General features: G+C 39.4%; 1 protein-coding gene across 24 annotated transcripts in view; it reads right to left on the reverse strand.

Moving 5' to 3' along the window:
* CELF4 (CUGBP Elav-like family member 4) overlaps nucleotides 1–26,716 on the reverse strand; it is a 714,329-nt gene that overhangs the window by 441,640 nt on the left and 245,973 nt on the right. The gene's annotated exons all lie outside the window — the stretch shown is intronic.

Genomic DNA, 26,716 nt, shown 5'->3' on the forward strand with positions numbered 1-26,716 from the left:
AGCCCTTATACTCTGAGTTTAGCCCACAGGTAAATCCACAGAGGTGGCTGTACTCTTTCTATGCCCACTGCTTTAAAAAATGTAACAAAAAGATGCCCACATTAGTATGCAGAGAAAGCCAATTTATACAGGGCATTAGGCATGCAGTATAAATGAGGCTACAGGAAGAGCAGAGTGGATGGTGAATGTTTATGGAATAACTTAACAACTGGGAATGATGTTGCATTTTCCATGCAAGCAGACAGACAGATATAACATGGTCCCAACAGGGAAGAATAAATCCCTGTAGTTTGTGGCCTACTTTCAGCTTCATTAATGGAATAAAGGCCAGGAGGCATGATGTCATGAAATTAGCTTCCTAATTAAACATTGCCTTTGCCTCTCTTCCCCTCCCCTTTCTGGATGAAGTCAGTGGCTTTGCTGGCTCAGAGTGCTTGCTATTTGTCAAAGGTTGAAAGTTGTTCTGAGCAGGATGTTTAGATGTCTTTGCAGCATCTCACAACAGCACATTCTGCAATTTGCAGCTCAAAGGCTTCTCTTTTCAGGACACCTTGGAAGATAAAGGACTCTGATTCTCAAACATACTGATTTCCTTTCAAAAAAGGAGAAAGGTGATATGTATAAGAAGATTCTAAAACAAACTCTCTGGCTGGGGTATCCCAATGATTTAGTGCTTTCTCTGAATTTGGGACTTTCATTTTTCATATAAAGAAGAGTAAAAAAATTGGATGTAACTCTGGGCTGCATGACCCAGACTAAGCGATGAGCCTCCCCTGTCAGGTACCAGGAGACTGGGTCTTTGTTTTTCATAGCCTCTCCTTCTTACTCTATATACATCACTACTGCAGGACTGACCTATCTGTTTGTCTGAAGAGATTCAAATATATTTTACTTCCTTCCTCTTCTAAATAAATATAACAACATTGTCTCTGCCTCACAAAAGGAGATCAGAACCACATCATGCTCATCCTCACCAAACGTGCCAAGGTGCAGCAAAGAAGTAGACACATAGGGTATCCTACTAAAGAAGGATTTTTTTCGTTTTTCCTATGTATGCAATACTTTATTTGATAAATCCACCGTTTTACTTCATGGTCAGTGATAAGTGATTCATACAGAGCAAACTGTACTTCGTCCATTAAATAGTATTTTAATTTACAATGTCAGCTTCAGAAAGAGACTAAAATTCAGCCATACCATAAAAACGTCAATCATGGACTTTCAAACTACTCCAGAGTTTGTGACATCCTGGCACTCTCTCATATTACAATATTCTCATGTCAAATCCTTGCCATTGCTATGATCAAAATCAAATGAGACCTCTTCCAAGATTTTGAGGATCTACCACTGGCATGAATGTGTTTATTACTCTTTTCTCAATCTACAACACAGTCAATACCCTAACCTTTCTTCCAGAAATTGTCCATGGCTTCACTTTGTCCATTCAGCAAAAAAATGCTGTGAATACAGTATGGCTATGAATAATAGAGAGCCCAAAAGCTGATATTGCCAAGAATGGGTGACTCAGGAAGTGGTTCAGACATATGCATAAGAACATTTAGCCCTGCAAGTCATCAAATGTGGAAGTGTTGCTCGTATTTATCATTTTTATTTCAATACCAAAGCAGCATCCATTGTATATATTAAAAGAAGTGACAGTCCCCATGGCAAAGAAGTTCCCTGAAGATGAGCACAACCTAGTACAAAAGGTAGAGGCCAAGACATTATTCCCTACCCTTCTTCATTCAGGTTGTGTGAGGTGGTTACAAATGCCCTAAATATGTCTGTCTTAGAATTCAAGGTATGGAGCAAGAACACACTACATAGTTTTAGATGGATAAGGCTCTAGCTTGCCCACATTTATCTCCCTGTATGGGATCTCACATCACTGACAGTGCTCTAGTTTCCAATCTATCACCTATGGGAACCCTCCATCTTTTTAAATCCCATGTGTAACAATCCTGAGATTCAGCACTGATCTAAAGTGGTCTCTAAATGTGAATACACCACTGGAGTGCGGCTGATATTTAGAATCCAGGGTCTGCAGCTCCTATTACCTCAGATGTCCATCACCATTCAAAGTAGCCCAGTGCTGATAGTAAACTGAGGCAAAAAGCAGCGGGTGGAAAGCCCAAGGTCATCTGAGGCAGTGGTAATGAACCTGTGTGTCAGCATTCAAAGATGTGATCTACAGCCTTAACCCCAAATCAAGCATACTGCCTACCCTGTTTTGCTCCTCCACTCTCCCCCTTCCTAACTTTGCCATACAACTCCCAGTGTGGTAGTTCTACAGGGCATCCCTGTAATGTATGTTAAGTAGGTGTGTATCTTCGGGTGCGCCTGTCTCCCATCGAGATGGAGCTATTTTCTCTCACTCGGCATCTTTTGTGCAGGTGCGTGCTTTACAAACAGAAAAATCAGCACTCTGCAAAAGTGTTTCTGTTAACATTTATCACCCCTTCCCTTAGTCATCACCACAGCAGCCCTCCCTGGGGAATGGGAATGGTAATTCAAGGGAAGATATAATGCTAGCCCGTTGGGAGCCTTGGATTAGAACAACAACACAAAAGAGAAAAGGAGGAAAAGAGAAGAGAAAAGGAGAGAGTCCTTCTAAGACAGAGGCAGAGAAAGAGTTGAAGTCTCATTCCCTTTTATTGTAGCCCCATGCTTTTTAATTGTTCTGCATGAGTAAATCCTTCCTCTGTGATCCTGTTGTTAATGAAAAAGTCCATTGCGGTCATTCTACTGGCTTTAAGCTTATGCTTGTCCAATGGTTTCTTGAATCCCAGAGCTGTTAATATATCTGGAGTGGAGCAGCTGCAGGGCAACCTATTTCTATGATAATGTGTACACAGGGCTTTTATCTTTTTTTTTTTTTTTTTTTTTCCTGATGGGGGCAGGGAGGACAGTGATGCTTAAGTTTTATCCCCTTTTCCTCTTCCTCACTTCTGATATTTTTCTGAAATACTTCTAGAAGGCTTTACCCAGAGCCCCAGGTGTTACCATGCAACTCTAGTTTGGATAGGTCACTGCTGGGGGCTGAGACTTTATCTATATCTGAGTTCTATAAGGGTCAGTGTTGCCACTGCAAAATCATGGGTGTAAAATGGTTAATCTTTATAAAGAACTAGGCTGTTAAAATGAAAATCCCAAGCTATCCCAAAATGCTTTCAAACTGCAGCAAAACCTCTGGTTCTGAATTCCAAAAGTAAAATGATTTCACCCTCCAAGAGTTCCCACAGATACACAGTGATTGAAATTGAAATCTGGAGTTTCACCCTATAAAATTGTAAAATGTTACACGAAACCAAATCATTTTGCAGACTCCATCAAAAAATGCCAGCATTCATTTATGAGGCACAAATATGTTGTAGTACTCCATGGAAACCTATTATAAACAACGTTTACATAGTTAAATTCTACATTCATCCCTCTGCAGTACAGGTTGGTTAAAAAGTAGGTTCTCTTTTTCCACCCATTCTTATTTCTGATGAAAGCTTTAAAAATTAACTTAAAAGAGGTAAAATAGTCCAGAATGTCTCATGTAATGCCTAAAACACAGCAACCCCTCTGCTCTCTCCTTCTAAACTGCCCCTCTGAAATGTCAGATTCATTTATATGTATATATATATAAAATATATATAAATATATATGTACATATATAACTACAGTTTTATAGTACACAATACACTTATTTTTTAGGAATAACTGAAGTAATATGACAACTGCCCTACAAACCTAAGCATGATATATAATAAAATAATCAACACATAAAGACACAGAACTTTGCCATGTTATCAGTAGGGATCATTTGGATCTTATTTGTATAATAAAGGAGATAATTCCTTCAGTGATGTGCATCTAAAGCACAGTCAGTTTGAAGAAAGTAATATAGAAATTTCCTTAAAACCATTTAAACCAGAGAGACGTGGGCAGGCCTCTAAATACTCCAATTCATCCTCTTTCACTTTTTAATAATGTCCAAAACCAGATAATCCAAAACACAAGCCTCCTTGAGTTTTGGCATCATTAATACAACCTTACATTAGCGTGTGATTGAAACACAGCATAAAAAAATTCAACTATATGTCCTTTTGTTTTCCCCAGTCCACCATAAGGTGGATCCTCAAGTCCACCATAACTCCCAGTAATAATTTAGATTATATTGTTACAAAAATGCCAGACAAGAGAGTGCTTGATTCTGTCTCCCAAAGATGTGTTGGATTAAGAAAGATCAACGGCACTTGGATGTTTCATAGAATTGAAGTTTGAACATCTTTAACAAAGTCTTTGGGGATAAAACAATTACTGTATTCACCACCACGATGCATCCACGCAGCAATGGAGATTGTTGTTTGCTTTTTTTGTTTGTTGATTATGTTTTGTTATTTTTTTTTTATTCCAAGTGGTCAGATATTTTAAGATGAAATGACAAAAATGAAAAAATGCAATGACCTGCAATTTTCCATTTTTCTCAATTTTAAGACAACACTGTAAGTGGAAGGTTTTGTTTGAGCAGCTGGAGACCTGAAGATTTACATTTGTAGACAGTGTAGAATAGTTTGCCAATGTGAACAATTCTAGAGGTGAAAGGAAGATTAAGTCTGAAGCCTATTCAAAACCACTGTCTCTGTAGTGAAGCCAGCAGTAACAAATCTTAGCCTGGTGAAGCTGACCTTTGATTTCACTATGGCCCAGCTAATGATCCTTAAGAGTGCTCTACCAGAGTTGCAGAGGGCTATATTCTACTAATCTTTTCCCATACAGAATTGAGTCCAAAGGGAGAGATGGAAGATACAGGAGGACAAAGATTCATTTGAAATCTCATATATCAGGTGCAATACGTTTACAGTAGTAAGAAGTACCATTCAGTTATGCTTCTATTGACATGTTTTAACATAAGTCCCTTTTTTAGACAGTTTGCGTGATCCTAGAGTGCACAAGATTAGGATCCTGTTGTTTTACACATCGTACAAGATCTTAATAAGGAACAGTGTATATTCCCTAGAGGTCTTGAAACATACATGACAGAGAGTAGGAAAAGTAATAAAGACAAATAAAAAAAGTTGAAGGGGTCCATTTCAAGAGAGGACTCAAATACGAGAATTCAAAGGCCGACTCCTTTGACTGTCAAGTGGAGAATAGTGAAGCCTGGTGCAAACCTCAGTTCTGGATGAGAGGATAGGACAGCTGGGTCTGCTGCTGTGTGGACATATCCACTGGCTCAGAATGGACTCAGGCATTTGTACCTCTCCACTCTACAGTGCAGGCAGCACTTGGAAATCACTCTGAATCTCTAAGGTTGCTTTGGTGCTTTTTGAAGCTTTGCTCACAACTGAGGCACAAGGTTGGCCAGCAAAGTCCCATCAGAATTAGGATTGCAATGGAAGCCTCCAATACAGCAGGCCAAAGTCCACATCAGAGCAGAGCGAAGGAAGGTAATCTCTTCCAAAATTGCTGTTTATTTATGTATTTATTGTTTCTTTTACCAAAATTATGGACTGTGAATGATGTTAGGTAGGGCTAAACTGCAGTCTGTGCAGCAGGTTTGGATGTATAGTTGTAGTTCAGACAGCTTTCTCCAGGGGTCAGGTTTTTGGGTTCTTTAGCAATGCTACAGAGTACTCAACTAGAGTTACCATTGGTGACCAAAGACACTTTATTTCAAAGGACAAAAACAAAACAAAAATCCATCATACATCCAACTGAGACTAATATATTTGGCTAGTTTAAGGGCCAGGTCCTGGCATCTTAACTGGATCAGATGGCTTGGGAGAAATGTTTGTGCCATTTGCCTACTTCTGTGTGGGCTTCAAGCTGGAATGATGCTGCTTTCAGGAAAGCTGCAGCTGTGTACAAGGGAACGAATCATCAGCACAAGCCCAGGATGGCAATAGGTAATGTATTGAGCTAGTCCATTTTCTATTCTAAAAAAAAAAATGTTTTGATTTGATGTCTGGGAGAGTGAAGGGAGAAAGAAAAGAAAAAGGAAAAGGAAGCTGGACCAATCCCAGTTTAGCCTTTGAAAAACCCAGGCTTGGCGTTACTACAAGACAGAGAGAGGAATAGAGCAGCTCCCTCCCTGGGGGCTCTACCAACACATATCACAATGGTACCAACTGAGCTGCAGATGCTTTGTAGCAAGTAGCCTTTAAGGACCTTGGAAGCCAGCCCACTGCCTTATTGAGCTATTACCTATTATACAAACATTACATTTCCTATCCACAATCCTAACAGAACCTTTGCTGTTTCATCCTTGCTTGCTGGGCACAATAGATACTGCTCCCCTCTCAGTCCATCTCCTCTTTTGTGTTTCCTTGCTTTGCTGTCCTTGCTGTCCTCATGAGGAAGGGAACCCGTGACATAGCTGCTTCAAAGCCTAGTGCTGCCTACTGATCAGTGCAAAGCTGAATACACAGGTTTCCATTTGGTCCTCATTGTTTGCTATGATGAGCAAAACCAGATTTGCTTTACTTTTATGAAAAAGTTTAGAACTTAAGAAAGCAAAAACATTCCCATCCTTGCTCTTAAATTACAGCAAGTATATTCTTATACACTTACTGCTAAGCTACACTAAAACATCCTGTGTTTTTTAGCTGCTGCAAGTAACACCAAATAATAACGCAGCTTGCAAATTATCATTTTCAATACAGTAGTTGCTGGCTCAGGCAAAGCAAGGGGAGAGGGGGGCAGCAAACCTAAAAGGATTCTGGGTATTTTTTTTCCTTTTACCTCATTAAGCTTTGCTTCCAATTACATTTTAATGATGCTTGATGTCTTCTGTATGCTAGCATTTACTGCAGTCTCTTTAAATTTAATCGTCTTGATAATGGGTTACTCTGACACTGCAAATTAGGGGCTGAAAGAAACCTTTTGCCACATCCAGAAAAAGCTGTATGTCCACTCTGCAGCCTGTTGCAAGTCAGCAGGAAACGGCAGAATTGGACTGTGGCATTCCTTGTGCCTTCTGAAGAGGACATCCCATTGTGAGCTTCCTAAAGGCTGAAATAAGGATGAACAATTCACGAGTGGAAAAAATAAATTCTTCAACCTCATTTCAGGGTTCAAGGCAGGAATCATCAAGATCAACACATCTCCTTTACCATATGCGAGTCCTAAAAATGAATCCTACAGGGCTCTTATTCCACAGTGTCATGCTCCAAAGATTGTGTGAATGTAAGAACTATATAATAGGATCATAACACAGAATGGCTTGAGTTGAAAGGGATCTTAAAGATCTTCTAGTTCTAAACCCATTCTCCAGTGGCAGGGTTGCCAAACATGAGATCAGGCTACACAGGGTCCCATCTAACCTGGCCTTGAATGCCTCCAGAGATGGGGCACCCCCAGCTAATCACATTTATTACCTCCTTTTTCTTCTTCCACTCTTAATTCATTTTCATGCCTCCCCCTTTTTTTTCAGTACACTGGAGGACCTTAGCAGCAATACGAACTCTTGCCCTGATATTTTTTAGCCCACAGATATACTCTTTTGAGGTCCTAATTACTTTAATAGGGCAAAAAACACAGATTAGGTTCAGCAGTTGAGCACTATAATAGGATACTTCAAAGTAAAATGTTTAGGTTGGATGTTTTCAGCCAAAAAGAAACAAGAGTTCTCAGGACTTCTGGGTTCTGTGTCAAATATCTTTAAGGCAGCCTCCATTCTATTGCCTCAGAAAGCACTGCAGTGGGTTGTGAAGGAAGATGGACAGATTTATGAGAGATGTTTTCTACCAGCATGTTTGAAATCACTGGAAAATTAGATCTTACATTGGAGCACAGGGCATCATTGCAAGGTCATTTTCTCCAATTTCCACCAACCTCATTAGGAGCTCTAAATGATTGGTTTCCTACTGTAACCAGGAGCTAAGGGGAATTTAAGGCATTATTTTCACAGCCTCAAGAGGAAAGATGAAGAAAATAAAATTAGAGGCCCATCGCTCACATATTTTCACACTTGCTCATGACTTACTGTCATCAAAACATCTAATCACCTAACAACTGTCAGGTCAAAACTCTTTCTAGGAATTGGGTATTTTCTCATCCTTTCTCAATCAAGAAATATAACAAATGAAAAAAAAAAAAAAAAAAGGAAAAAAATGAAAAGGTTTTTTTTTATTGTTCCCCCTCCCTCTCCACCCTGTGAGAGCAGAAACAAGGAGAAACAACATTTGGAGAGTTAGGAAACAGATAAGTGCTGTAAATCATAAGTTGAGATCTAGAGTCTTTCTATCCTGGAAATTTAAAATATTTATTTAGAAATCAACTGTGAATAAAAAGTGGTACATGGGAGTTTTATGGGTCCTGTTCTTTATTCAGACTGTTGTTACATTTCCCAGTTCACTTTTCTTAATATTTCACCATGAAAAATTATTATTTCACTAGACAGCACCTTCAAACATTATCTCTTTTAGTAGTTCAGTGGGATAGTTCTCTCTGCAGACATCGCTACAAACAGAAAAAAGCAAAGCACTTTGTTAGCTCATCTGCTCTTCCATCACAACAACTGACCTACTGCTTCAGTTTGGTTCTGTCCTTTTAAGCCTTCCACACATAACTCACAAACTGGACTGGCAGATACATTGGAAGACATTAGAAGAAGGAAAAGTGGAAGGAAGACACCAGTTTCTTTCCAGCTGGCATTTTTCTACTGATCAGAACTAGAATATGTAGGAAACTGTTCCCATCCTCCATCTCGTAACAGAATCTCTTCTGCAGAGACAGGAAGGACATCACTGAGACGGGTACATGATTTTGGGTCAGAAGGCAGCAGGCTTATGAAAGCAATAGAGATCCATCTCATCATGTTCACAAAAAGTAACTACTTCACTTAATAGCTGTTCCATTAAAGACAATAATTAAACAGATTATGGAAGCTGAACTAATCTAACAGCCTCTGTGACAAAGACAAATATTTCCTCTATGAGTCTGATGGATTACATTCAGTTTTTTGTTACTGTCTCCTGGTTTTTGTTTTTTTTTTTTTTTTTTTTTTTTTTCTCCTGAAGAAACTCCTCTGGGATATCACTGACCATAATTTCAGTCATTTCTGAAGGTCATGGCTGAAGCCCATTTCTGGAGGAAAAAAATCTGGAAACAGTTTCTCCAGATGTTTGCAGGAGCAGCTCTTACGGATGCACTCTGGAAAGTACCAGCTTGTTCATGTCTTTATTACATTTCTCAACTGATACCTTATTTTTCTAATTCAGAGTTTCACAAACTCAAATCTGTCTAAAATTGACCAAACATTACCAGATTTTTCCTGAAGTGTGAAAAGGTCTCTCATCCAATCCTTTCCTAGAGTGACTGTAAAAGCCTAATGAGATGACCATAAATATAAATATATTTTTAGAAGTGTTTGCAATTTCTAAAATGGGTATGAATTTGTTGGCAATTTTTCCATCTCCAAACTTTTCCAGTGCAGAATTTTTACCTCCATTGTTTTCTCTCCAGAATATCTCTTTTGTACTAAAACAAATTTAGAAAGTGGAAACAAACAAACAAACGCACAAAACTTCTGGTTTTAACCTTAAAAATGAACTTGAAAGAAAATAATATCCATTACTGCCAAGATGTCTCTCTTACAAGAAAGCACTACTATTTTGGGGATGCAGAATGCGCAGAGGAAAATCCTGACTGTTATTTTCATTCCTAAAATAACTCTCTGTATTTTTTATTTGTTTTTCAAGGGCTTGATTTTGTTTGTTTTTAAGGATCTGATTCAGGTTAAGTACGGTATAAAAAACAATCAATATCTCCAGGAAAATGTATCACTTCAAACAGCCCTCAACCTAGTACTTCTCCATTTGTTCAGCTTCCTTTCCATTTCAGTGCTATTTTGATGGGGTCTCCTCCCTTTTGCTCTAAAATAATCCCCTTACATGTTTAGAATCAATTTCTCGATGTCCCCAGATGCCATCTTGTTGCTTGTCCAAAACCCTTGGAAATGGACTGGAAACCAGAGTGGGTCAGGCCCTCTCTCCAGAGGTTCTAAACACCCATTGATTCAAGCAGACCTTGCTTTATCAAGGAAGGTAGTTTTCTTTGGCACATTTGTATTGCTACTTAAGCGCTCCCCCAGGAAAATGCAAGAAGGCATAAAATATAGCACTTCTTTCCACCTCCAGCTCTGGAAAATTGGTTGTTTTTCCAGTTTTGAACAAATATGACTCTAATGAATGCAGTTTTCACCTGGACCAGGATCAACATAGATACATGTGAGAAAAGTTTAGCTGAATCCAAGAAAGTTTTTGATTTGACATCAGCCACAGAACCTGTGCTTACTTGTGCTTCTTATCACTATTTTGCAAAAAAGAATTGACATCCTCCTATTTGCAAGTGGGGAAGTCGAGGACTTTGCCGAAGTGTATTAAATAAATCTGTGGTAATATTAGAACTCCTTCTAAAAAGACCTCATTCTTCTGTTATGGCATTCTCCTCTGAGCCTTACTTTGTGATAAACTGAACTCCTACTACCAGTTGATCTAGGACCTCACATCTGTTAATTATCAGCTCTGCTCAGCTTATATTCCAGTCTAAAATAAATAAATAACTAATGAGGAAGAAGGATTCTTTCTTTGGATTCTGACTCCCTTTCACCTCCTTCCCTTCTCCATCCACCCATTTATCATTCAGGGAACATAAATAATTGAAAAGAATAGTACATAAAATTAATTGTAGAAAACATAGGCTTTTAAATCCTCATCTGCATTAAAAAATAAAACAGGGATGTTTCAGCACTCCATTTTGTAAAGTCACTTCCAGCAGACTTTCTGTATCTGCACAGAATTAGCCGCAAGACTTAGCAGCACCATTCATCCTGAAAAGATATTCTTATCTGGCACTCTTAGATCGTTATCATATGAAAACATTAATTGAATATTTATTGACGAACACCGGAGAGAGGTGTGAAATAGAGGCTGACAGTGTGAGGATGGAAGGAGACAAAAAGAGGTGAAAGTGGCATTGGAAAAGGTGGAAACAGAAAGATTATATAGTTGTTCCTTTTACAGATGGCCCTGACCAATCTCTTCAAACAGCTCCCTCCCTTCTGCCATGAGCCAGCAGTGTGCCCTTGTGGGCAAGAAGGCAGCGGTATCTTGGGGAATAAAGAATGTGGCCAGCAGGTTGAGAGAGATAATCCTCCCTGTCTGCTGTGCCCTGCTGAAGCCACATTTAGAACACTGTGTCCAGTTCTGGGCTCCTCAGCTCAAATAAGACAGGGATCACCTAGAAAGAGTCCAGCAGAGGGTCATAAATATGATAAAGGGAGCAGTCCCTGTATGAAGAATGGCTGAGACCTGGGCTATTCCAAGCAGAATCTTTTCAGTGGTGTGTAATGATAGGTCAGGAAGTAATGGCCAAAAACTGAACCATAGTAAGTTTCACACAAACATATGTAAGAACTCCTTTATGATGAGAATGTCAGAGCACTGGAACAGGCTGCCCAGGAAAGCTGTGGATTATCCTTCTCTGGGGATATTCAAGACCTAACTGGATGCCTACCTGTGTGACCTGTTATGGGGTATCTGCAGCAGAGGGCATGGATCTAATGATCTCTTGAGGTCCCTTTAAACCTCAGCAATTCTGTGATTTTCTGATTCCTGCTCTATTCAAGCACTGTACAATAGTGAAAGAATAAAATGAATGTAGTGAGCTCATGTTCTCCAGCAAGATCATACTCAGACAGGACAACCGAAATGTTGTGACTTAGAAAATAATAAGAGGAAAGACTAGGGAGAAAGACTGGAAGATTTTGTGCTGTCACCTCCAGCATAAGATAGAAAAATATGTGATCAGGACACTAAACCACTATGATGACTGCCAAAGACAACCTCTCCTACTTGCCCTCTCCACTCAAGACCACCACACGACCAATCTGAATCCTGTATGTCCTGATGAACCTGGCTCTCCTAAAGAAATGAGACTTACAGAGCCTAGCTGTGTTTTATATGTAGTTCCTTGTCCCATTCTTTCCCTGACAGTATTTTTTTTTCTTAGCAGCTGGGCAATTTTAACCAAATTTGACAGACTGAGGGAAAAAAAATTCTTTGAGACAAAAAAAGATATTACATTCCAAAGAAGTTTATAAGACTAGACAGCTGAGTGAAGGAAACCTTTGTGAACCTCTTCTGAGAAAAGCTGAAGGATGAGCACATCTTTATATTAGGCACCAGTGAATCTACAAAAAGGGTGCATTCAGAGAAAAGAGGGAGACTATATGTCACTGGAAACCAGGCTTCATTCTTTCCAGTGTACAAAGATAGGATATTTTTGTCACTAGTACTTAAGCGCTTTCCAACCGTATACAAAATGACATAACTGATGACTGTCAAAAATGTTCTGAGCCCTCTCTCTTCTACCTTCTCCATCTGAAGAAGTGTGTGTGCAAAGAAAAGACTTTCTCTGAAGATTTTGTGGTAAATGTTATTATTATTATTATTATTTGGATTATAGAAGATGGACTTATGAAGGGCAAATGGAACAAAATGTTACAGAAGAGTTAAGAAAGAGGAAAAACAGAAAGAGAGGTAGAAACTGGGGTGAAGCGAGAAACAGGGAATAATGAACCGATAAGGAGGGGTGGATGATAAAGAGATTATATTTGGGTCAAGTAAATGGATTTCAAGGTTGGTGAAATCAGGACTGGCACAAGAGCATCTGGACTCAACCTACAATTCTATCACAGGTTACAGGTTCCTTATTTCTCAGGAAGTAATGATGATTAAAGCCATCACGTGTGCCCATCATAGACAGATGTAAGTAGTTTTGTGACTGAAGGAGAGAGAACTGTGATGATAAAAGATCTATCATTCAAATGTCACTCACAAAGAGATCTAGAACAAGGGTGTTTTTGGAGTAACTGACATCAAGGATGAATCACTGCAAGGAGTAAGATACTGGGATTTAAAAGGGGAAAAATGCAGGCTGAATTGTTGGGGGAAGACTCATGGCAATGACATGATGCAGTAGGCTCCCAAGGGAAGTGGTGGAGGCTGTTTTGCAATACAATACAATAATTTTAATTATTGTATTAAATAATACAATAATACAAAAAAAATACAATAGCAAACATGCATCAAAGGGCACTCACATTGTCCTCAGTACCTTAGCACTGCCCCAGCCACTTTCTAAACCCTGTACATGTAGAAATGCAGCATCCTTGTCCCACCACTCCCTCTCCCATTTATTTTTTTTTTTCTTGGATGTGCTCCCAAACTTTCAGAGGACATCGAGATTCTCAGCTCACACTCTGCTATTGACAGAAGACCTCCGGTTTGTTTGCATCTTGACTGGGAGTCAGATAATCCTGACACAAACATTGCCTAGACATGCTGGCTTTGCTCTCGCCAGAAAACTCATTGATGTGTGGCCCAGGGGTGTGTGTGCCACTGTTGTACTTCTCTTAAATCTCTGTTTTTTTAGTGGAGACAGAATGAAAAGACAGACGATGCCAGCTCTGGTGGGGGTGTAGCTGACTGCTCCTCACCCTCAAAAATTAATTTTGGGCCCCCTCTACTGTCCCTCTCCATGTTGTCATCTGTGGGCTTTCTGTTGTTAAAAAAATCCTAAAGATTACGAGAAAAAAGATGGTCCAGTAGCAAAGGGCTAACAGTCAGCTCAAGAAATGTGATTTTAATTCTTTCTGTGGCTTCAGGCAAGACATTTAGGCCCACATCCACATAGAGAAATGTAAAAAACACTGCAGTTCAACACAGTCAGAGATAAAGTGTTGCATGGTGGGAATGCCAAAGGAAAACCAAAACCAAAACAAACCTTAGCATTTGAAAGTTGATTTTCCTTTGCAAAATGTCTTTTTTTAATCAAGAACTTCTTTGAAGGAGGCGTGTGTATGGGGAACAGAGGAGCAGGGGCATTTAGGAGTAGAGAAACATAATTACATGTCTTTCCAGCATCTACTCCATATGAAGCAAAGCAAGAACAAAGGATTTCGGCTTGCCACTGGAAGAGATTATGTTTCTTCATTGTTTCACCTGAAAGTTATATATATTTTGATTTGATTCAGATGGAAGGCAGGTTTCTCCCTGCTCCAAACTGTAATTCTGCTTTGCCCATCTGACAGAAAATTCAAGCTCTAACTAGGAAGGTATAAAAGAAATTGAGGAGAAAAAAAAAGGAAGAGTTGACAATGTCATAATTTCTGGTTGCATTTTGTTTTTGTTATCACAGACACAGAGAAATAATCCAGGAAGACAGATCTCATAGGTTTGAGGGTCTCTTTGAAGATACATTCTTGACACAAAGATTTCTGTAAGAAAACTGCCTGGCTATCAGCCAATTTCGCTGCTTAAGACTGATGTATCAAACAATTAACAAAGATGGGGAATGTATCTCTAATATAGCAGTTATTGGTAAGCTGTTCTGTTTATGCATCTCTGTCATTTTTCCCCTCTCTTTTCTGGCCACCGGACTACTTACATGATACAATTCGAAAGCCCATTTCTTGGGAAGATTTTGATCGCAACTTTCCTGCTGCGGTGGAAGAACTCAGGGAGGGCATTCAGCATTTCATCCTCAGGCATTTAAAGGAAGAGAGAGAGAAAGACAGAAAGGAGGACAGAAAGAGAGAACTAAGGAATTCAGAGGGATGCATTATTCAGCACGCTTGGAAATAACCCTTTTCACTGGCTCCACTAAGCCCAAATGCCCTGGAGGTTTTCACTATCTATCTTTTTCCAATGCAGCTCAGAAAAAAAAGCTCACATCTGTCAAGATCACAGTTTCAAGAGTCCCAATTTATTCAGTTGAATGGGATAAAAGCGGCTGTTGGAAAAAGATTTGAAAGGAGGCTGGGGGAGGGAAACTGTCCAGTTCCTACATCTATCTATCTTCCTAACTCTGTGTGCATGTGTGTGTGTAAAACACACTCATTCAAATAAACACACACAAGCAAAGCTGCGCTCATGTCAATGCAGAACTGTTTGTATCTTCACGAAGGGCAGTTCTGCAAATCTCACATCTGTCAGGAGCCGGGCAAATTTACATGCATTGACCTATAGATATGCAACCTAAGCACATACGGATATGGTATAAGGAGATATATATGAGAGGCTAGGAGTGTGAAGAGAAGGAAATAGAAGGGAAAAGCTTAAAAATCTTGTTGACTTTTTTAATCTCTGCCCTTCTTGATCTGCTAAATGCTGTCACAAAAACATTTATTAATATGCAAATTCTAAGTAGCAATCTGGAGCCAGTCAGGTTGCGCTAATTTGCACATTAATATCCCTCTTCTGGTTTGCTTTTGCTCTCCAACGGAGGAAAGGAGACAGAGGAATCTCGTGCTGTATCCTTTTAAAAAGCTGCCACTGCGGTGGTCCAAAGTTTCATTTGAAATGCTGATGCACATTTGAAGAGGAGAAATACAAACAGCGTCTAACTCGGAGGCAGAGAAAAGGGTGAAGAGAATGGAGTGGGTATGAGAGAAACCACTGCCAGATGCTCTCCCCCCAAATCCCATAATTGCTCCATAATTGCAGGCTACAAAGAAGGCAGCACCATAATGAAATTGGTCTCAGAAACTGGCTATGGAGTTCTGATTGTTTTCTTTAGTGGACTGAATTGTGTTTTCTCTGGCCTGGTTGCCTCCTGGGCTGGTTTTCCCAGCAGACTGTAGCTCAAAGGCACGGGGGGGGGGGGGGGAAGGGGGGGGAAGGGGGGAAAAAAAAAGGTGCTTTTTTGTTTGTTTGTTTTAAATATTACAAAATCCTTTACTTAAGAAGTGATATTTCTCTTTAAAATGTGTTTATAGGAGAATGATTCTCTCTTCAGCCTGGAGGAGACTGAGCTGAGGCGGGAGGTAATAGAGGTCTGTAAAACTCTCAGTAGCGTGAAGTGAAGGATATGGAGCAGATTGTCAGTGAATGACTGTCCAATATCCTTCCAGCACAAGAATGAGGGACTATTACATGAAAATAGCATGCAGCAGATTCAAAATAGGGAAAGGGGCTGATTATTCACACAGTAGTCAATCTGTGAAACTCCGTGCTTCAAAATACAGGCACCTGCACGTGTCCCAAAGCTGTAAGAAGATTCAATAGAGCAAACTCCACCCAGTACTCCTAAATGCAAAGAAGTAACTTTGGAAAATACCTTCCCTGAATTTGCTGAAAGAAAACTGTGAGGACATAGCAAAATCTGCGTTTCTTGCCTTTATTCAAGGCATCCACTTTCTGCCAGTGTTGTTGAAGAGGGTAATGGAGAACATGGGTTTTTGGTCTGAGTCTTCATACAAAAGTTGGGCTTTTGCTTAGGTGATTAAGGTAAGACAAAACCTTTAATCATGAGAGTTGACCGCATGAGTGATCATATCCCTTGCCCTGTAAGCATGGGAAAAATCATGCAAGTTTTAGGCAGGCTTTAGGTAATGAAGATTGGAGAATGTTTAGCTAATTAAACATTTATTTTTATAGGTAAACTGAAGTATCAAAAGAAGAGACCATCCAATTTTTGAATGAATTCTTTCAGAATTTTTCCTTCCGGTTCTTGGGAGATGAAATAATTGTAATCTTACATACTCCTCTGTGAAAACAAGAAAAGGATGGCTTTGTGATGTAAACCCATGTGAGCTATCCCTCGTATAACTTAAACTGATTGAGATCTCCATACCCTGAACTTCCTTCTCTTGGGACTAGGTTAAGACCTTCAGCTTGCTCTTATCATTTGATAACAGCCACTTTTGCTCCTGAATGCCCTAAGTCAAATGGAGTCCAGTGACCCAGAGGTGAAAGGATCATTTCCAGCCAACTTAATCAATAGCCTGAGTCTGTTTTGCAAAATTGTCAGGAAGATTTACCAGCCAGGTCATTAAGAGTACTTACTCAGATTTTCACTCACGATGTTGATTGTAAAGCTAATAATATTTTGTCCACACACCACAATAAATAAATAAATAAATAAATAAATAAATAAATAAATAAATAAATAAATAATCTGTAACCATCTCAAGCCACAGAGTGACTGTACAGGTTCTTCAGACCCTATAACCAAATGTAATTTTCTGATGAACAGAGTGAGTGTTGTGTTTTAACATGGCAGGAAGCTAAGCACCACCAATTGTTCACTCATCAAGCCACCCCTCAGTGGGATAGGGGGGAGAGTTGTAAAAAAAAAGCAAAGTAGAAATCATGGGAGGAGTTAAACTGAGTTCCAACTGCTTGTGCCCCCTCAGTCCTCCTCATAGGCAGGGAAGCACAAGAAGATGAAACTGAAATGTCCTTCAGTACATTATCAACATTGTTTTTCTCCCAGAATAAAAAATAGCATCCTACCTGGCACTATGAAGGGAAAATCTACTCTGTCCTGAAAGGACAGTGAGGCAACATCATCTGCCTCTAGTTTACACAAATGCATAAAGATAAAAACAAATGGTGGAGTAATGGATATTCGAGTTTCATTTGTAAGTGTAAAGCAGAGATAATGAGGAGGAAACATGTTGCCTAACTTCAGCTACCTCAACAGGAAGCATCTACTTTAACCAGCATATATACACTCCTGCCTTAAGTAAGTAGAAACACCTCTCCTGGAGCAGATTTATCCCATTCTGAGACAGATATCTGTAGCAGGGAGGAAGATGGAGGCACTCCCCTTCTCATCATCTTCTGCAAAAGACCATGAACAGCTATGCTGGATTTATAAGAACAATTTTGAACAGCTTGAAATCAGCTGATGTGCTGATCCCTCAACCCAAGACATAAAGTAGCTGTGATTTCAGTTCTAGCTTTTGACTGTTACTATTTCCATGTTTACAGAGAACTGTATCTTCTGTCAACATTTTTCCTAGGGCAAAGCTAGTATAAAAATCTGACCAAAACAGAAAGATGATGCTTGCTTTTGCTTAGCACTATGAACAGGATCATAGAAAGAAAAGCATAGGACCTACTATTGCTATCTCAAGGGCTGATAGTGAGACAGTTAAGAAGGAGATAGCTTTGGTCAAAGTTGTACCCACTGACATCAATCCCAGACATGCAGGGAAAGGTGCAAGGTCAACCTGTAGATCACTAGAAACTAAGCACTTCCAATCCATTAATTAATTACACAGCTGGAAAGAAGGGACTGTGAAAAAGGTGAACACAATGACACTGCTGACAACGGGAGCCCTCTATTTATCAGTCATAATGAGCTTCCTTCCGCCCCCCTGCATCCTCCCTCCCCCAGAGCTGCAGCTGCACTGATGTGACTGAGCACTTGGGCTCCCCTCTTCGCTCCCCAGCCAGTCCCCTCCTTGCCAATGTGAAGGTGACTCAGTTAGTCATGTCACTTAGGCCTGGGTTATCTCAGTCAATAGCAAGATGCGTGGAGTGCAGGCACTACTGCACTGATGCAACACATCTGCCTGCTGCTGCTTTGGGTTCTTTTGCCCAACAGCTCCTTCCTGACATCATGGGTAATGAGCCCCTGGCCGGAATAAGAGGGATGAAGACAAAAGTGCCACCACCTGCTCTGAATACTTGAAGCTAATGAAGTGAGCAGACAAACATATTGAAGATGTGTTTTTTTGGTTTTTTTTTTTCTCCTGTTTTTTTTTTTTTTCTTTTCTTTATTTTCCTTCATATGGTACAGCAGAAACAAAGTTCAGAAAGACAGATAAAGCAAATTCACAGGTCTACCACTAACTACTGAGCATGATGATGATTTCAGATTGGGATGTCCTCACAGCATGAATTTAATGGGAAAAGTCACTGTTGTTACACTGGGCAAGTATTTGTTCCGACCCAAAATGTTCATTCTGGGCTTGCCCAGCAGAACCATCCACTGTAAGCTATTGCAAAATAACAGCATAAAAATTATAATGGGGAAATTGAGGCAGGACTAAATGATGCACAAAAATGGGAATATCTGTCTTTCTCAAGGTAGAAGTGAGAGTGCATCAAGTGAGAGTGTGTCTGTTTCTGAAAGGTGTTTCTTTTTAGCAAACACATTCACTCCCACTGACTTCATTAGGTAGTATATAGTTTACTCTGGAGAGCAAAAGTGAGTACTGGATCAAACATATTTCTAGGAGGGGTGCTTCAAACTCATGAATAATGTCCCTTAAGAAGAGAAGAGTAGAAAGGTGTGAACCTGCTGTTTGGGAGAATGAAGCTGGGGTGCAGATGATGCAACTTTAATGGTCTCCTTTCATTTGCAAAAGCTAGGAAAAGGAACAATGACTATTACCGTCTCCTGCTTTACTCCACACTAATGGATGCCTCTGAACTAGCAGAAGTCATTTCCATTAAATTCCTGCATTATCAGGCCATTACTTGACAGGGCAAAGATTAATCGCAAACTTTCTGGGGACCATTTATTCCATTTGCCAATCTATCTCTCCCCGGTACGCTGCTTTGGTTGTGTTGTCAATTTTTCAAGTGCCAAGGAGTTTGGACTGATCCAGTTTTCTGTCCATCCATCTGTCACACACCTGTCAATCTGGTTCGATCTGAATGCGCTATTTGCTTTGAGAAAGTCAGAGCGGGAGGGGAGATGGGTGGGATGCTGGATGGTGTGGGAGGCACAAGGCCCATATTTGAAAAATAAACAGAAAATAGATCAGCAAACTGTATTGGAAAGAGAATAAAGGACTTAGAGAAGCCATAGAAGTAAGACTGAAGTTTTAACAACATAAATGTTACAACTCCCCTGTTCTTCAGTCTGACTCATATCATTAGCCCAAGAAACTATGAATGAGGTACATTAAAACACCCATAGATTTATAGTTATAGTTCATTTTATTGTACTGCTTGGTGCAGGACAGTATGTGAAATGAATTGAATGGGAGAAGAGATCTTTTAAGAGTATAAACTTTTAACTCAGTGGTTTAAGTCATTATTAAACATCTTCAGAGCTTAGCACTAGGACTGCTCAGGAAATGTAACAGAGGGAAAGTGAATTGTACAAACACTTGAGAGAAGAGTTAATTACCCATCCTGATTTCCTTTTAATCGGTATGCATTAAGGCAGTGAGCTTGTTCACCGTTAGTTTGGTTTTGAAGAAACCGACCTTTCCTTTCTAAGCTGTTCTGCTTCACCACTGGTGTATTTGTCCTGTGACTAAAAGGGATTCTTGCCTCACTGGTATATATCACAGAAGACAGTGCTGTTCATCTCAGCGCAGGAAACCACCCTTTGCTTTGCCATGCAGTTCATACAGATTTGTGATTTGGAAGTGGTCCTGGCTCTGAATTACAATCAGGGTAAAATCCATCTAAGTTCAAGAGTGATTTAATTGGACAGTGGCCCAGATATTCCATGTAACTTCAGGTATTTAGCTAAGATGCCAAAGCTTGGAGTTCAGCCATCCTAATCTCTCAATACAGTCAGTAGAGAAAAAGAAATAAGCAATTCAAATATTAAGTGGTTGTATTCCCTGTGGAAGTCCCCCCCTCCCACCTTTAGCAGTCTGTGGTTATTAGGTAAATGCTGTAAGTTTCTCAGGTAATTGTATAAAGCTAGGGGGGCTGAATCTAAGCCACGAGCCCATGTGGGATCCACCTCTAGCTCAAATGATCCTGACCTCCAGGAAATATGAAATCCTAGAGTTCAAAGGCTGTAGTATTCGTTTCATTGCTCAGGACTCTCTTGACACTCCTATTCTTTCAATCCTCTTTCACATAAAATTTTCTGGGAAGCACATGGCAATGATTACCTTGCTCCTCCTCCTTCATGATAATTAACCAGACCTTTCAAATAGCTTGACTCCAGTCCAAATCAGTCTTATTCATACCTTCCTTGGAGCCTATCCTCTAGAAAACCGAAGATTGGTCCCTCAACAGGGAGAGCCTTGTGGATCAGCTATTGATTCAGGATCTTTAGCATGACAAATGTAAGACCTATGCTTTGCAAATGCCAAATGACTAACAACTACTAAGAAAAGATGACAAAAAGTTACAGCAGATAAAAGCCAGGTTCAAAATTTTTCAGAGCAGATTTCTTAGAATGCAAATGTCTGAAATCAGAGGCCAATGGCAGATATGCCAGTTCCAAATCCAGATGAGATGGAACAAGGAAATACCCCTTTCTTTACAGAATGAGGGTGTGATGTCCTCTAGAAGTAACAAGAATGGGGGGAAATGACTACTTTTTTTTTTTAAAGGTTTCCTTTTTCTTTGTCTACATGTGTCAGAGCAGAAGACAGATTTTGTTTTAAAACTTGTTTTAAAGAGTAAAAAACTCCTTACTTTAAACAGTAAATAACTTCCAAGGAGTTTATGCTTGTGAAGATCGCTAGCGCAGAATTAACGCTTAAGCATCTCTATACCATCCTTCTTGTCATTTTCCTGCCTTTGAAACTGAAGGTTAAAAATTAGATAGAGTAGAAAGATGTTCTCAGGCAAGTTTGAAAAATCAGACCTGCCAGCTTTCTCCCATTGCTGTGGAGTGCCAGCTCTACTTTCATCAGCCCACATTAGAGGTTTCTCACCCGCAGTCCATTCAATCAAGAGAAAACAGTGCAGGCAGATGGAATAAGGACAGTTGATCTAGCATCTACACAGATTGGAAAACTCCTTCCAGCAAAGCCTCAGTGGAGGTTGAAAATAGAAAAGGATATCTTTATTCGTTCCAAGTAATAGCCCTCCCTCTCACTTGCCATCACCTCCTTTGCATGAAGCTTCAGGTTAACAGTGTCTCCATTTGTGCCTTTGTGCACTAGAAAACTCCTGTGTAAAGCAGAGAAAAGCATGAGGGATTTTGGAATATTTCAAGTTTCTTACGAATCTAAGGATGATGTCTCACTTGTTTGGATCCAGCTTAAAAGTGTCTCAACAGATCTTAGAGTGAAGTAGCCTGTCTGGTGTAAAACAGGCAAGAAATTTCTAATAGAAAGATCTTGAGTCACCCCTACTCTTGACATTTCACATCGTGTTAAACCTGCATGTGCATTTTGGGACAAAAGGACCAGATCATACTGCAGAATGCTTCAGAATTGGGTCTGAGACAAGCTCGATGGGGCTGGTGCTAACAGTGATGATCCCAAACCACACATCAATATAATTCTCAGGAATGATAGTTTTGCAAGGGATAGATAGAAGAGTGCAAACAATTTTTTAGAAATCTTCCCTGAAATACTGTATATACCAAATGTAGGGAGGTGAACTCTGTACAGCTGCCTCCTGTCAGGCCCTCCTTTCCCTGCCTCCGGGCTAGCTCCACTAAAGGTGCTGGAAGGGACTCTAAGCACAGTATCAGATCAGGGCTGGCTGTCACTGTGCTTTTCAACTCTTTCTTTTTTAGTACAACTGCAACTTCCCCCTCCCCTCACTCCTCACTTTGTTTCAAAAACAAAAGATACTTCTGATCTCCCCTTAACACCCACTTCTCCCTTCCATTCAAAACTGACATACTGTGCTTCTACAGTTTCTTTTTAAGTCTTTACTCCATTTCCAAGCTAGTTGCTACTTTGGCTTCTAAAACACTCTTTTCTCCATTTATGTTTTCAATATCTTCTTCTTAAAACAAAACAAAACCAACCAAACAGACAAACAAAAACAACTAAAAAAACAAAACAACAACAACAAAACCACCCCAAAACCCCAAATCATTATTTCAGCAGAAATGTCAAAACTTTCAAACAAGGCAATGGAGGCTGTAGAGTTATCTGTGCTGAATAGAGGAAAAAAGCCTATGAGAGAACTGTAATATTCATCAGTAATTTAGAACAAGACAGGACATGGTTTCTCCTATCCCAGTTCTAACAAACAGATGGAATTGAGAAGCCCTGGAACACCAGGCAGCTGAAACAGCAAATGGTGCATTAATGCTGCATACACAGGAACACTTAGGGGCAAAAAACGTGTAGTCGCCCACTCTCATGGCATGCTTATACTGTCAATACAGTTACAAGTGTAACCTACATATTTCAGCCACTGGATATCCACAAAACAAACATCCTGGTATGCAGCAAGACATCATTTGATTAGATCAGCCAGAGTGCTGGAAAAAGAAGTGTTGCTAACTCAAGCCCTGTGAATAGCTAAGGTTTTTTGTCTGCAATGTTTCAGGTGGTAAAAGACAGCATCTTAAACTATCTCTCAGTTGTACCGCAAAATCTTTCCTGCTTTGTTTCAGAGCCAAGTTAGCGTCATTGAAAACAGAGTTCAACAGCTCATTGTATGAGTGCCAGAAATGGCATGAAACTAGCCAGAAGGGCGAGGAGATGTGGCTTTTTGAAAGACACATTTGTGAGAGACAGGTGCCTCACACAGAAGCAAGATACTGCTGATCAGCTGTGTGTGTCTTTCAGTGGCAGTCTGCTAGCTCCTGTTGGAATTCTACCTGTGTGTGTAACCTCTAATTCTGAAAATAAAGTGCCTTTCACTGAAATAATAAAGAAAAAGAGAAAGAAAAAGAGAAAGAAAAAGAAAAACAAAAAGAAAAAGAAAAAGAAAAAGAAAGAGAAAAAAAGAAAAATAGAAATAAAAAAAATAAAATGAAAAAGAAAAGAAAAGAAAAAAGAAAAGGAAAAAGAAAAGGAAAAAGAAGAAGGAAAAAGAAAAAGAAAAAAAAAATCTGCTATTTAATGGTTGCTGATTCCGTGGTTTAATTCATTATTGACATTTCACCTTGCTCTGAAACAATTAGGAGTGCTCATATGATCAGTTACCAAGTCTCAGTTGGGAGGTAACAATTTATGACTGCAAAGCTGGAGGTAACAACTTCTGAAAGTGCCTTTCAATTGCATCTCCCCACAGTTCCGATAAATGTATGCAAAGACATAAATATGTATTTAGGATCAAAGGAGCTATGGAAGGATGATGTAATGCAATAGAAAGCATGACCATGCTTACGTACCTAGGGGTTTGCAATATAATAGGCTGAAAGCATTGCACATACGGAGAAGAAAAGGATTGATAGAGAAATCTAACTTAAAACCAACTCTCCTGTTGAAGAAGCAATGTAAACAATGCAAATCATTTCGTAAACTGACCACTGCAGAAAGCTTGCATGAGGTAGTGAAGAAGGATAACCCATGAAGACCAAAACCAGTGAAAAGGTCTCAGGGATCTACACTAGCAAGTTCCTTACCATGAACACATTTTGTTCCTATTCTCTTAGCTTGACAGAGAGTTAAATGTGTTTCAGGATAGCATGGATAACCTTGCCTGGCTGTTCTTGTGTGCTGCTCTCCCACTGAGACCATTAGAATAGGTTCCAGCAGGGTGGGGATGAGCAAAGGGGGAGCAGGTTGCTAGTTTTCAGTGCTATGCTGTTTATCCTGCTTAACCATAAAGCAACGTAAATCAAGCATGTCATCCTACCTAATTGCATGTTCATATAGGACTTAATTGGTAATATTCCTGCAACCCAGCTCCTCAACCTTCATGTTGCATTGAGTTCCTCTCAGAGACTAATGAGCTTTATACAACAACAAACATTTAGGTCTGTTGTTCTAATTCATTAACATAATGGGCAATACAATGAGCAGTTATGATAATAAACACTAATAAGAGGTACTTGCGACACTTACTCCTGGCAATACTGGGGCTGTGTCGTGTGCTTGTGCAGTGGCAATAGACTGACAAACGGGTACAGTCACTTTAGGTCCTCTATCAATAGGAACCTATTACATCGATCAGCATCTGCCAGCTGAAAATAACAATACTCCATAAATAACTGCTACCACAGATAATGAGAAGGGAACAAAACATCTTAAGCTTACTATCTTTATTTTAGTTTTTAAGCACGCAAAGAATTTGTGAGAAAAATAAGGAAAACAAGGAGAAAAATGCTGTTGACTCATTTTGTGAAAGAGAGTGGCCCATCCCAATAGCTACAGACTTGACTGCTGCCTGGATGCCTAAAGGAACTTAGACACTCTCCTATTTGCAAATGCTCTTTATTATGTGCAAGAAAGAAACAGTTTTATTTCTTGACACTTAGGTCAGCCTTCTTTGACTGCAATAATTATTCCATGAACAGCTGTCACACTCCATAACCAATAAACAGGTATGTATACCTACACATGTATGCAAGGTTTTTAAGACCACTGAGCACAGCTCAGGTTCACTACAGCAAAATTCATGTTTATACCAATGACTTCTGGAGATTGGACTGTATGTAGAACACCAGCCTGCCATTAGAAAAGCTTATTCTACTTTTTATTTCCAAGACAAATGAAAACAGATAGCACGGTTAACCTGGCTGAAAAATGTAACATATGATAGTGAAGACTTTCAGAATGTGCTCTGTCACATTTTAAACAATGGTCTAAACAGATTCAGATCTTAAGCTATCTGGAAAAATTCTGGTGCTCCCAAAATACTTTAATCTTTAACCTTTTCTTTCTTTTTGGGTTGTGTGAGAAGCACTCTCATCTAAGGTCACACAGACATGCTGTGAGTAAGACAAACCCATAGATTCATACTTATCTCTTTCTCGTGTCAAACTAACTACCTTGACTTAGCAGATTTGCATACCCAGGAAACAGGACATCATTTATCTTTTATTTCTAAAAATGGTACCACACTTGCTGGGCAGTTGGTTTGTTGGGTTTTGATTATTCTTGTTTGTTTTGTTTTCCTCCCTTTGCTTGTCTATGAACAGGCACCTGTCCTTTTTACAGAGATACTCAGGTTCTCAGAGTTAGATACTGCACGAATAAAGAATTATAAGGCTACAAAAAGATATAACTTTTGAAACTTATAGCCAGGTCTTTATTACAATGGAAATATATATATATATTTTTCTATTTTAAATTTACACTACTCTTATGACACTTTGTTAATTATTCCTTATATTTCATCCATCATAACTTGATCTTCTTGTAAAAGGAAAGTCAGTTTTTTCCTTGACATAGAGTTGACTACAGAAGGAAGGGATAAATCTGCATGCTAACAACATCCTTTCACAATTAATCATATTATTTACAGTATTTCAAAGGTGTATAAGAAAAGATCAAACAAAAAGACACCGACAGTTCAGCTTCATATTTCTGAGAAGCTGGGTAGTTCTTTGGCACAATTTAATTAAAAAAAAAAAAGAGTATAGAAGGCTACAGGAGGGTGCAAAACTTTTAGCTGCTGTAAATAAGAAAGTCCTTTCAAATGGGTCACAAATCATCATCATCAAAGACTGCATGTTGCTGAGCATCTGTGATATGCAAGGTATGGTATTAAAAAAATGTCTTGTGCATCATCTTTCTTTACTCTGTCATCCCTCATTGACTGTACCTATGCCAGTAATCTTTACAATGACTCAACTTTCCACATGCTTCCTGCCAAACATACCTGCAGGTATTTCTGCATAGGCAATGATTGTATCAGTGGTGGGAGTTAGTACCTCTACAGGCAGTTTCAGATAGTTATCTTACACACACGTGGCTCATGCATTGTGGTAACTTCACCATTATCTTTGGCTATGGAATTCCTTAAGCTAGTAACAAAACGCTAATGAAACTTTTGCTATGAACCTTCTCTTGGGAGAAAACAAGATGAGGAAGTTTTGTTTGTTTGTTTGTTTGTTTTCTCATACAAGATCAAGTACTATGTTCAGAGAAGGCAGGAAAGAGTGTCTAAGCAACCTTAAGGTATCCAGATTTTAAGCCTCCTTTCTAACATAGTCATTTGAATCAACACTGTAACCAATGAAAAGTAATTAATTTCTCCAAGATGACAACTAATTCCATGCTAAAACTGTTGTCATACTATAAATGTAGGTAATTTAAAGTGTATTATTTTAGATGACTAAAGGGAATCCATGCTTTTCTGTCAACTGC

This window comes from Coturnix japonica, chromosome Z (assembly GCF_054131305.1).
Source record: "Coturnix japonica strain WE chromosome Z, WE-NBRP24, whole genome shotgun sequence".
NCBI lineage: Eukaryota > Metazoa > Chordata > Aves > Galliformes > Phasianidae > Coturnix > Coturnix japonica.